Raw genomic sequence first — 14,370 nt, forward strand, 5'->3', positions numbered from 1 at the left:
TACTAACTATAGAAGGACACCATCAGTAAGAATGGAAGGGAGGGAGTCCATCTACACTACTAACTATAGCAGGACACCATCAGTATGAATGGAAGGGATGGAGTTCATCTACACTACTAACTATAGCAGGACACCATCAGTAAGAATGGAAGGGATGGAGTCCATCTACACTACTAACTATAGCAGGACACCATCAGTAAGAATGGAAGGGATGGAGTCCATCTACACTACTAACTATAGCAGGACACCATCAGTAAGAATGGAAGGGATGGAGTCCATCTACACTACTAACTATAGCAGGACACCATCAGTAAGAATGGAAGGGATGGAGTCCATCTACACTACTAACTATAGCAGGACACCATCAGTAAGAATGGAAGAGATGGAGTCCATCTACACTACTAACTATAGCAGGACACCATCAGTAAGAATGGAAGGGATGGAGTCCATCTACACTACTAACTATAGCAGGACACCATCAGTAAGAATGGAAGGGATGGAGTCCATCTACACTACTAACTATAGCAGGACACCATCAGTAAGAATGGAAGGGACGGAGTCCATCTACACTACTAACTATAGCAGGACACCATCAGTAAGAATGGTAGGGATGGAGTCCATCTACACTACTAACTATAGCAGGACACCATCAGTAGGAATGGAAGGGCTGGAGTCCATCTACACTACTAACTATAGCAGGACACCATCAGTAAGAATGGAAGGGATGGAGTCCATCTACACTACTAACTATAGCAGGACACCATCAGTAAGAATGGAAAGGATGGAGTCCATCTACACTACTAACTATAGCAGGACACCATCAGTAAGAATGGAAGGGCTGGAGTCTATCTACACTACTAACTATAGCAGGACACCATCAGTAAGAATGGAAGGGATGGAGTCCATCTACACTACTAACTATAGCAGGACACCATCAGTAAGAATGGAAAGGATGGAGTCCATCTACACTACTAACTATAGCAGGACACCATCAGTAAGAATGGAAGGGCTGGAGTCCATCTACACTACTAACTATAGCAGGACACCATCGGTAAGAATGGAAGGGATGGAGTCCATCTACACTACTAACTATAGCAGGACACCATCAGTAAGAATGGAAGGGATGGAGTCCATCTACACTACTAACTATAGCAGGACACCATCAGTAGGAATGGAAGGGATGGAGTCCATCTACACTACTAACTATAGCAGGACACCATCAGTAAGAATGGAAGGGACGGAGTCCATCTACACCACTAACTATAGCAGGACACCATCAGTAAGAATTGAAGGGATGGAGTCCATCTACACTACTAACTATAGCAGGACACCATCAGTAAGAATGGAAGGGATGGAGTCCATCTACACTATTAACTATAGCAGGACACCATCAGTAAGAATGGAAGGGATGGAGTCCATCTACACTACTAACTATAGCAGGACACCATCAGTAGGAATGGAAGGGACGGAGTCCATCTACACTACTAACTATAGCAGGACACCATCAGTAAGAATGGAAGGGATGGAGTCCATCTACACTACTAACTATAGCAGGACACCATCAGTAAGAATGGAAGGGATGGAGTCCATCTACACTACTAACTATAGCAGGACACCATCAGTAGGAATGGAAGGGATGGAGTCCATCTACACTACTAACTATAGCAGGACACCATCAGTAATAATGGAAGGGATGGAGTCCATCTACACTACTAACTATAGCAGGACACCATCAGTAAGAATGGAAGGGACGGAGTCCATCTACACTACTAACTATAGCAGGACACCATCAGTAAGAATGGAAGGGAAGGAGTCCATCTACACTACTAACTATAGCAGGACACCATCAGTAAGAATGGAAGGGATGGAGTCCATCTACACTATTAACTATAGCAGGACACCATCAGTAAGAATGGAAGGGATGGAGTCCATCTACACTACTAACTATAGCAGGACACCATCAGTAAGAATGGAAGGGATGGAGTCCATCTACACTACTAACTATAGCAGGACACCATCAGTAAGAATGGAAAGGATGGAGTCCATCTACACTACTAACTATAGCAGGACACCATCAGTAAGAATGGAAGGGCTGGAGTCTATCTACACTACTAACTATAGCAGGACACCATCAGTAAGAATGGAAGGGATGGAGTCCATCTACACTACTAACTATAGCAGGACACCATCAGTAAGAATGGAAAGGATGGAGTCCATCTACACTACTAACTATAGCAGGACACCATCAGTAAGAATGGAAGGGCTGGAGTCCATCTACACTACTAACTATAGCAGGACACCATCGGTAAGAATGGAAGGGATGGAGTCCATCTACACTACTAACTATAGCAGGACACCATCAGTAAGAATGGAAGGGATGGAGTCCATCTACACTACTAACTATAGCAGGACACCATCAGTAGGAATGGAAGGGATGGAGTCCATCTACACTACTAACTATAGCAGGACACCATCAGTAAGAATGGAAGGGACGGAGTCCATCTACACTACTAACTATAGCAGGACACCATCAGTAAGAATTGAAGGGATGGAGTCCATCTACACTACTAACTATAGCAGGACACCATCAGTAAGAATGGAAGGGATGGAGTCCATCTACACTATTAACTATAGCAGGACACCATCAGTAAGAATGGAAGGGATGGAGTCCATCTACACTACTAACTATAGCAGGACACCATCAGTAGGAATGGAAGGGACGGAGTCCATCTACACTACTAACTATAGCAGGACACCATCAGTAAGAATGGAAGGGATGGAGTCCATCTACACTACAAACTATAGCAGGACACCATCAGTAAGAATGGAAGGGATGGAGTCCATCTACACTACTAACTATAGCAGGACACCATCAGTAGGAATGGAAGGGATGGAGTCCATCTACACTACTAACTATAGCAGGACACCATCAGTAAGAATGGAAGGGATGGAGTCCATCTACACTACTAACTATAGCAGGACACCATCAGTAAGAATGGAAAGGATGGAGTCCATCTACACTACTAACTATAGCAGGACACCATCAGTAAGAATGGAAGGGCTGGAGTCTATCTACACTACTAACTATAGCAGGACACCATCAGTAAGAATGGAAGGGATGGAGTCCATCTACACTACTAACTATAGCAGGACACCATCAGTAAGAATGGAAAGGATGGAGTCCATCTACACTACTAACTATAGCAGGACACCATCAGTAAGAATGGAAGGGCTGGAGTCCATCTACACTACTAACTATAGCAGGACACCATCGGTAAGAATGGAAGGGATGGAGTCCATCTACACTACTAACTATAGCAGGACACCATCAGTAAGAATGGAAGGGATGGAGTCCATCTACACTACTAACTATAGCAGGACACCATCAGTAGGAATGGAAGGGATGGAGTCCATCTACACTACTAACTATAGCAGGACACCATCAGTAAGAATGGAAGGGACGGAGTCCATCTACACTACTAACTATAGCAGGACACCATCAGTAAGAATTGAAGGGATGGAGTCCATCTACACTACTAACTATAGCAGGACACCATCAGTAAGAATGGAAGGGATGGAGTCCATCTACACTATTAACTATAGCAGGACACCATCAGTAAGAATGGAAGGGATGGAGTCCATCTACACTACTAACTATAGCAGGACACCATCAGTAGGAATGGAAGGGACGGAGTCCATCTACACTACTAACTATAGCAGGACACCATCAGTAAGAATGGAAGGGATGGAGTCCATCTACACTACTAACTATAGCAGGACACCATCAGTAAGAATGGAAGGGATGGAGTCCATCTACACTACTAACTATAGCAGGACACCATCAGTAGGAATGGAAGGGATGGAGTCCATCTACACTACTAACTATAGCAGGACACCATCAGTAATAATGGAAGGGATGGAGTCCATCTACACTACTAACTATAGCAGGACACCATCAGTAAGAATGGAAGGGACGGAGTCCATCTACACTACTAACTATAGCAGGACACCATCAGTAAGAATGGAAGGGAAGGAGTCCATCTACACTACTAACTATAGCAGGACACCATCAGTAAGAATGGAAGGGATGGAGTCCATCTACACTATTAACTATAGCAGGACACCATCAGTAAGAATGGAAGGGATGGAGTCCATCTACACTACTAACTATAGCAGGACACCATCAGTAAGAATGGAAGGGATGGAGTCCATCTACACTACTAACTATAGCAGGACACCATCAGTAAGAATGGAAGGGATGGAGTCCATCTACACTACTAACTACAGCAGGATACCATCGGTAAGAATGGAAGGGATGGAGTCCATCTACACTACTAACTATAGCAGGACATCATCAGTAAGAATGGAAGGGATGGAGTCCATCTACACTATTAACTATAGCAGGACACCATCAGTAGGAATGGAAGGGATGGAGTCCATCTACACTACTAACTATAGCAGGACACCATCAGTAAGAATGGAAGGGATGGAGTCCATCTACACTACTAACTATAGCAGGACACCATCAGTAAGAATGGAAGGGATGGAGTCCATCTACACTACTAACTATAGCAGGACACCATCAGTAAGAATGGAAGGGATGGAGTCCATCTACACTATTAACTATAGCAGGACACCATCAGTAAGAATGGAAGGGATGGAGTCCATCTACACTACTAACTATAGCAGGACACCATCAGTAGGAATGGAAGGGACGGAGTCCATCTACACTACTAACTATAGCAGGACACCATCAGTAAGAATGGAAGGGATGGAGTCCATCTACACTACTAACTATAGCAGGACACCATCAGTAAGAATGGAAGGGATGGAGTCCATCTACACTACTAACTATAGCAGGACACCATCAGTAGGAATGGAAGGGATGGAGTCCATCTACACTACTAACTATAGCAGGACACCATCAGTAATAATGGAAGGGATGGAGTCCATCTACACTACTAACTATAGCAGGACACCATCAGTAAGAATGGAAGGGACGGAGTCCATCTACACTACTAACTATAGCAGGACACCATCAGTAGGAATGGAAGGGATGGAGTCCATCTACACTACTAACTATAGCAGGACACCATCAGTAAGAATGGAAGGGACGGAGTCCATCTACACTACTAACTATAGCAGGACACCATCAGTAAGAATGGAAGGGAAGGAGTCCATCTACACTACTAACTATAGCAGGACACCATCAGTAAGAATGGAAGGGATGGAGTCCATCTACACTATTAACTATAGCAGGACACCATCAGTAAGAATGGAAGGGATGGAGTCCATCTACACTACTAACTATAGCAGGACACCATCAGTAAGAATGGAAGGGATGGAGTCCATCTACACTACTAACTATAGCAGGACACCATCAGTAAGAATGGAAGGGATGGAGTCCATCTACACTACTAACTACAGCAGGATACCATCGGTAAGAATGGAAGGGATGGAGTCCATCTACACTACTAACTATAGCAGGACATCATCAGTAAGAATGGAAGGGATGGAGTCCATCTACACTATTAACTATAGCAGGACACCATCAGTAGGAATGGAAGGGATGGAGTCCATCTACACTACTAACTATAGCAGGACACCATCAGTAAGAATGGAAGGGATGGAGTCCATCTACACTACTAACTATAGCAGGACACCATCAGTAAGAATGGAAGGGATGGAGTCCATCTACACTACTAACTATAGCAGGACACCATCAGTAAGAATGGAAGGGATGGAGTCCATCTACACTACTAACTATAGCAGGACACCATCAGTAAGAATGGAAGGGATGGAGTCCATCTAAACTACTAACTATAGCAGGACACCATCAGTAAGAATGGAAGGGATGGAGTCCATCTACACTACTAACTATAGCAGGACACCATCAGTAAGAATGGAAGGGACGGAGTCCATCTACACTACTAACTATAGCAGGACACCATCAGTAAGAATGGAAGGGATGGAGTCCATCTACACTACTAACTATAGCAGGACACCATCAGTAAGAATGGAAGGGATGGAGTCCATCTACACTACTAACTATAGCAGGACACCATCAGTAAGAATGGAAGGGATGGAGTCTATCTACACTACTAACTATAGCAGGACACCATCAGTAAGAATGGAAGGGACGGAGTCCATCTACACTACTAACTATAGCAGGAAACCATCAGTAAGAATGGAAGGGACGGAGTCCATCTACACTACTAACTATAGCAGGACACCATCAGTAAGAATGGAAGGTCCTCATTTGGGTACTGGTCACATGAGCTAACTATAGCAGGACACCATCAGTAAGAATGGAAGGTCCTCATTTGGGTACCGGTCACATGAGCTAACTATAGCAGGACACCATCAGTAAGAATAGAAGGGATGGAGTCCATCTACACTACTAACTATAGCAGGACACCATCAGTAAGAATGGAAGGGATGGAGTCCATCTACACTACTAACTATAGCAGGACACCATCATTAAGAATGGAAGGGATGGAGTCCATCTACACTTCTAACTATAGCAGGACACCATCAGTAGGAATGGAAGGGCTGGAGTCCATCTACACTACTAACTATAGCAGGACACCATCAGTAAGAATGGAAGGGATGGAGTCCATCTACACTACTAACTATAGCAGGACACCATCAGTAAGAATGGAAGGGATGGAGTCCATCTACACTACTAACTATAGAAGGACACCATCAGTAAGAATGGAAGGGAGGGAGTCCATCTACACTACTAACTATAGCAGGACACCATCAGTATGAATGGAAGGGATGGAGTTCATCTACACTACTAACTATAGCAGGACACCATCAGTAAGAATGGAAGGGATGGAGTCCATCTACACTACTAACTATAGCAGGACACCATCAGTAAGAATGGAAGGGATGGAGTCCATCTACACTACTAACTATAGCAGGACACCATCAGTAAGAATGGAAGGGATGGAGTCCATCTACACTACTAACTATAGCAGGACACCATCAGTAAGAATGGAAGGGATGGAGTCCATCTACACTACTAACTATAGCAGGACACCATCAGTAAGAATGGAAGAGATGGAGTCCATCTACACTACTAACTATAGCAGGACACCATCAGTAAGAATGGAAGGGATGGAGTCCATCTACACTACTAACTATAGCAGGACACCATCAGTAAGAATGGAAGGGATGGAGTCCATCTACACTACTAACTATAGCAGGACACCATCAGTAAGAATGGAAGGGACGGAGTCCATCTACACTACTAACTATAGCAGGACACCATCAGTAAGAATGGTAGGGATGGAGTCCATCTACACTACTAACTATAGCAGGACACCATCAGTAGGAATGGAAGGGCTGGAGTCCATCTACACTACTAACTATAGCAGGACACCATCAGTAAGAATGGAAGGGATGGAGTCCATCTACACTACTAACTATAGCAGGACACCATCAGTAAGAATGGAAAGGATGGAGTCCATCTACACTACTAACTATAGCAGGACACCATCAGTAAGAATGGAAGGGCTGGAGTCTATCTACACTACTAACTATAGCAGGACACCATCAGTAAGAATGGAAGGGATGGAGTCCATCTACACTACTAACTATAGCAGGACACCATCAGTAAGAATGGAAAGGATGGAGTCCATCTACACTACTAACTATAGCAGGACACCATCAGTAAGAATGGAAGGGCTGGAGTCCATCTACACTACTAACTATAGCAGTACACCATCGGTAAGAATGGAAGGGATGGAGTCCATCTACACTACTAACTATAGCAGGACACCATCAGTAAGAATGGAAGGGATGGAGTCCATCTACACTACTAACTATAGCAGGACACCATCAGTAAGAATGGAAGGGATGGAGTCCATCTACACTACTAACTATAGCAGGACACCATCAGTAAGAATGGAAGGGACGGAGTCCATCTACACTACTAACTATAGCAGGACACCATCAGTAAGAATTGAAGGGATGGAGTCCATCTACACTACTAACTATAGCAGGACACCATCAGTAAGAATGGAAGGGATGGAGTCCATCTACACTATTAACTATAGCAGGACACCATCAGTAAGAATGGAAGGGATGGAGTCCATCTACACTACTAACTATAGCAGGACACCATCAGTAGGAATGGAAGGGACGGAGTCCATCTACACTACTAACTATAGCAGGACACCATCAGTAAGAATGGAAGGGATGGAGTCCATCTACACTACTAACTATAGCAGGACACCATCAGTAAGAATGGAAGGGATGGAGTCCATCTACACTACTAACTATAGCAGGACACCATCAGTAGGAATGGAAGGGATGGAGTCCATCTACACTACTAACTATAGCAGGACACCATCAGTAATAATGGAAGGGATGGAGTCCATCTACACTACTAACTATAGCAGGACACCATCAGTAAGAATGGAAGGGACGGAGTCCATCTACACTACTAACTATAGCAGGACACCATCAGTAGGAATGGAAGGGATGGAGTCCATCTACACTACTAACTATAGCAGGACACCATCAGTAAGAATGGAAGGGACGGAGTCCATCTACACTACTAACTATAGCAGGACACCATCAGTAAGAATGGAAGGGAAGGAGTCCATCTACACTACTAACTATAGCAGGACACCATCAGTAAGAATGGAAGGGATGGAGTCCATCTACACTATTAACTATAGCAGGACACCATCAGTAAGAATGGAAGGGATGGAGTCCATCTACACTACTAACTATAGCAGGACACCATCAGTAAGAATGGAAGGGATGGAGTCCATCTACACTACTAACTATAGCAGGACACCATCAGTAAGAATGGAAGGGATGGAGTCCATCTACACTACTAACTACAGCAGGATACCATTGGTAAGAATGGAAGGGATGGAGTCCATCTACACTACTAACTATAGCAGGACATCATCAGTAAGAATGGAAGGGATGGAGTCCATCTACACTATTAACTATAGCAGGACACCATCAGTAGGAATGGAAGGGATGGAGTCCATCTACACTACTAACTATAGCAGGACACCATCAGTAAGAATGGAAGGGATGGAGTCCATCTACACTACTAACTATAGCAGGACACCATCAGTAAGAATGGAAGGGATGGAGTCCATCTACACTACTAACTATAGCAGGACACCATCAGTAAGAATGGAAGGGATGGAGTCCATCTACACTACTAACTATAGCAGGACACCATCAGTAAGAATGGAAGGGATGGAGTCCATCTAAACTACTAACTATAGCAGGACACCATCAGTAAGAATGGAAGGGATGGAGTCCATCTACACTACTAACTATAGCAGGACACCATCAGTAAGAATGGAAGGGACGGAGTCCATCTACACTACTAACTATAGCAGGACACCATCAGTAAGAATGGAAGGGATGGAGTCCATCTACACTACTAACTATAGCAGGACACCATCAGTAAGAATGGAAGGGATGGAGTCCATCTACACTACTAACTATAGCAGGACACCATCAGTAAGAATGGAAGGGATGGAGTCTATCTACACTACTAACTATAGCAGGACACCATCAGTAAGAATGGAAGGGACGGAGTCCATCTACACTACTAACTATAGCAGGACACCATCAGTAAGAATGGAAGGTCCTCATTTGGGTACTGGTCACATGAGCTAACTATAGCAGGACACCATCAGTAAGAATGGAAGGTCCTCATTTGGGTACCGGTCACATGAGCTAACTATAGCAGGACACCATGAGTAAGAATAGAAGGGATGGAGTCCATCTACACTACTAACTATAGCAGGACACCATCAGTAAGAATGGAAGGGATGGAGTCCATCTACACTACTAACTATAGCAGGACACCATCATTAAGAATGGAAGGGATGGAGTCCATCTACACTTCTAACTATAGCAGGACACCATCAGTAGGAATGGAAGGGCTGGAGTCCATCTACACTACTAACTATAGCAGGACACCATCAGTAAGAATGGAAGGGATGGAGTCCATCTACACTACTAACTATAGCAGGATACCATCAGTAAGAATGGAAGGGATGGAGTCCATCTACACTACTAACTATAGCAGGACACCATCAGTAAGAATGGAAGGGAGGGAGTCCATCTACACTACTAACTATAGCAGGACACCATCAGTAAGAATGGAAGGGATGGAGTCCATCTACACTACTAACTATAGCAGGACACCATCAGTAAGAATGGAAGGGATGGAGTCCATCTACACTATTAACTATAGCAGGACACCATCAGTAAGAATGGAAGGGATGGAGTCCATCTACACTACTAACTATAGCAGGACACCATCAGTAAGAATGGAAGGGATGGAGTCCATCTACACTACTAACTATAGCAGGACACCATCAGTAAGAATGGAAGGGATGGAGTCCATCTAAACTACTAACTATAGCAGGACACCATCAGTAAGAATGGAAGGGATGGAGTCCATCTACACTACTAACTATAGCAGGACACCATCAGTAAGAATGGAAGGGACGGAGTCCATCTACACTACTAACTATAGCAGGACACCATCAGTAAGAATGGAAGGGATGGAGTCCATCTACACTACTAACTATAGCAGGACACCATCAGTAAGAATGGAAGGGATGGAGTCCATCTACACTACTAACTATAGCAGGACACCATCAGTAAGAATGGAAGGGATGGAGTCTATCTACACTACTAACTATAGCAGGACACCATCAGTAAGAATGGAAGGGACGGAGTCCATCTACACTACTAACTATAGCAGGACACCATCAGTAAGAATGGAAGGTCCTCATTTGGGTACTGGTCACATGAGCTAACTATAGCAGGACACCATCAGTAAGAATGGAAGGTCCTCATTTGGGTACCGGTCACATGAGCTAACTATAGCAGGACACCATCAGTAAGAATAGAAGGGATGGAGTCCATCTACACTACTAACTATAGCAGGACACCATCAGTAAGAATGGAAGGGATGGAGTCCATCTACACTACTAACTATAGCAGGACACCATCATTAAGAATGGAAGGGATGGAGTCCATCTACACTTCTAACTATAGCAGGACACCATCAGTAGGAATGGAAGGGCTGGAGTCCATCTACACTACTAACTATAGCAGGACACCATCAGTAAGAATGGAAGGGATGGAGTCCATCTACACTACTAACTATAGCAGGATACCATCAGTAAGAATGGAAGGGATGGAGTCCATCTACACTACTAACTATAGCAGGACACCATCAGTAAGAATGGAAGGGAGGGAGTCCATCTACACTACTAACTATAGCAGGACACCATCAGTAAGAATGGAAGGGATGGAGTCCATCTACACTACTAACTATAGCAGGACACCATCAGTAAGAATGGAAGGGATGGAGTCCATCTACACTATTAACTATAGCAGGACACCATCAGTAAGAATGGAAGGGATGGAGTCCATCTACACTACTAACTATAGCAGGACACCATCAGTAGGAATGGAAGGGACGGAGTCCATCTACACTACTAACTATAGCAGGACACCATCAGTAAGAATGGAAGGGATGGAGTCCATCTACACTACTAACTATAGCAGGACACCATCAGTAAGAATGGAAGGGATGGAGTCCATCTACACTACTAACTATAGCAGGACACCATCAGTAGGAATGGAAGGGATGGAGTCCATCTACACTCCTAACTATAGCAGGACACCATCAGTAATAATGGAAGGGATGGAGTCCATCTACACTACTAACTATAGCAGGACACCATCAGTAAGAATGGAAGGGACGGAGTCCATCTACACTACTAACTATAGCAGGACACCATCAGTAAGAATGGAAGGGATGGAGTCCATCTACAATACTAACTATAGCAGGACACCATCAGTAGGAATGGAAGGGATGGAGTCCATCTACACTACTAACTATAGCAGGACACCATCAGTAAGAATGGAAGGGACGGAGTCCATCTACACTACTAACTATAGCAGGACACCATCAGTAAGAATGGAAGGGAAGGAGTCCATCTACACTACTAACTATAGCAGGACACCATCAGTAAGAATGGAAGGGATGGAGTCCATCTACACTATTAACTATAGCAGGACACCATCAGTAAGAATGGAAGGGATGGAGTCCATCTACACTACTAACTATAGCAGGACACCATCAGTAAGAATGGAAGGGATGGAGTCCATCTACACTACTAACTATAGCAGGACACCATCAGTAAGAATGGAAGGGATGGAGTCCATCTACACTACTAACTACAGCAGGATACCATCGGTAAGAATGGAAGGGATGGAGTCCATCTACACTACTAACTATAGCAGGACATCATCAGTAAGAATGGAAGGGATGGAGTCCATCTACACTATTAACTATAGCAGGACACCATCAGTAGGAATGGAAGGGATGGAGTCCATCTACACTACTAACTATAGCAGGACACCATCAGTAAGAATGGAAGGGATGGAGTCCATCTAGACTACTAACTATAGCAGGACACCATCAGTAAGAATGGAAGGGATGGAGTCCATCTACACTACTAACTATAGCAGGACACCATCAGTAAGAATGGAAGGGATGGAGTCCATCTACACTACTAACTATAGCAGGACACCATCAGTAAGAATGGAAGGGATGGAGTCCATCTAAACTACTAACTATAGCAGGACACCATCAGTAAGAATGGAAGGGATGGAGTCCATCTACACTACTAACTATAGCAGGACACCATCAGTAAGAATGGAAGGGATGGAGTCCATCTACACTACTAACTATAGCAGGACACCATCAGTAGGAATGGAAGGGATGGAGTCCATCTACACTCCTAACTATAGCAGGACACCATCAGTAATAATGGAAGGGATGGAGTCCATCTACACTACTAACTATAGCAGGACACCATCAGTAAGAATGGAAGGGACGGAGTCCATCTACACTACTAACTATAGCAGGACACCATCAGTAAGAATGGAAGGGATGGAGTCCATCTACAATACTAACTATAGCAGGACACCATCAGTAGGAATGGAAGGGATGGAGTCCATCTACACTACTAACTATAGCAGGACACCATCAGTAAGAATGGAAGGGACGGAGTCCATCTACACTACTAACTATAGCAGGACACCATCAGTAAGAATGGAAGGGAAGGAGTCCATCTACACTACTAACTATAGCAGGACACCATCAGTAAGAATGGAAGGGATGGAGTCCATCTACACTATTAACTATAGCAGGACACCATCAGTAAGAATGGAAGGGATGGAGTCCATCTACACTACTAACTATAGCAGGACACCATCAGTAAGAATGGAAGGGATGGAGTCCATCTACACTACTAACTATAGCAGGACACCATCAGTAAGAATGGAAGGGATGGAGTCCATCTACACTACTAACTACAGCAGGATACCATCGGTAAGAATGGAAGGGATGGAGTCCATCTACACTACTAACTATAGCAGGACATCATCAGTAAGAATGGAAGGGATGGAGTCCATCTACACTATTAACTATAGCAGGACACCATCAGTAGGAATGGAAGGGATGGAGTCCATCTACACTACTAACTATAGCAGGACACCATCAGTAAGAATGGAAGGGATGGAGTCCATCTAGACTACTAACTATAGCAGGACACCATCAGTAAGAATGGAAGGGATGGAGTCCATCTACACTACTAACTATAGCAGGACACCATCAGTAAGAATGGAAGGGATGGAGTCCATCTACACTACTAACTATAGCAGGACACCATCAGTAAGAATGGAAGGGATGGAGTCCATCTAAACTACTAACTATAGCAGGACACCATCAGTAAGAATGGAAGGGATGGAGTCCATCTACACTACTAACTATAGCAGGACACCATCAGTAAGAATGGAAGGGACGGAGTCCATCTACACTACTAACTATAGCAGGACACCATCAGTAAGAATGGAAGGGATGGAGTCCATCTACACTACTAACTATAGCAGGACACCATCAGTAAGAATGGAAGGGATGGAGTCCATCTACACTACTAACTATAGCAGGACACCATCAGTAAGAATGGAAGGGATGGAGTCTATCTACACTACTAACTATAGCAGGACACCATCAGTAAGAATGGAAGGGACGGAGTCCATCTACACTACTAACTATAGCAGGACACCATCAGTAAGAATGGAAGGTCCTCATTTGGGTACTGGTCACATGAGCTAACTATAGCAGGACACCATCAGTAAGAATGGAAGGTCCTCATTTGGGTACCGGTCACATGAGCTAACTATAGCAGGACACCATCAGTAAGAATAGAAGGGATGGAGTCCATCTACACTACTAACTATAGCAGGACACCATCAGTAAGAATGGAAGGGATGGAGTCCATCTACACTACTAAC

The sequence above is a fragment of the Coregonus lavaretus genome, assembly GCF_964263955.1.
Source record: "Coregonus lavaretus genome assembly, chromosome: 2".
Classification (NCBI taxonomy): Eukaryota; Metazoa; Chordata; class Actinopteri; order Salmoniformes; family Salmonidae; genus Coregonus; species Coregonus lavaretus.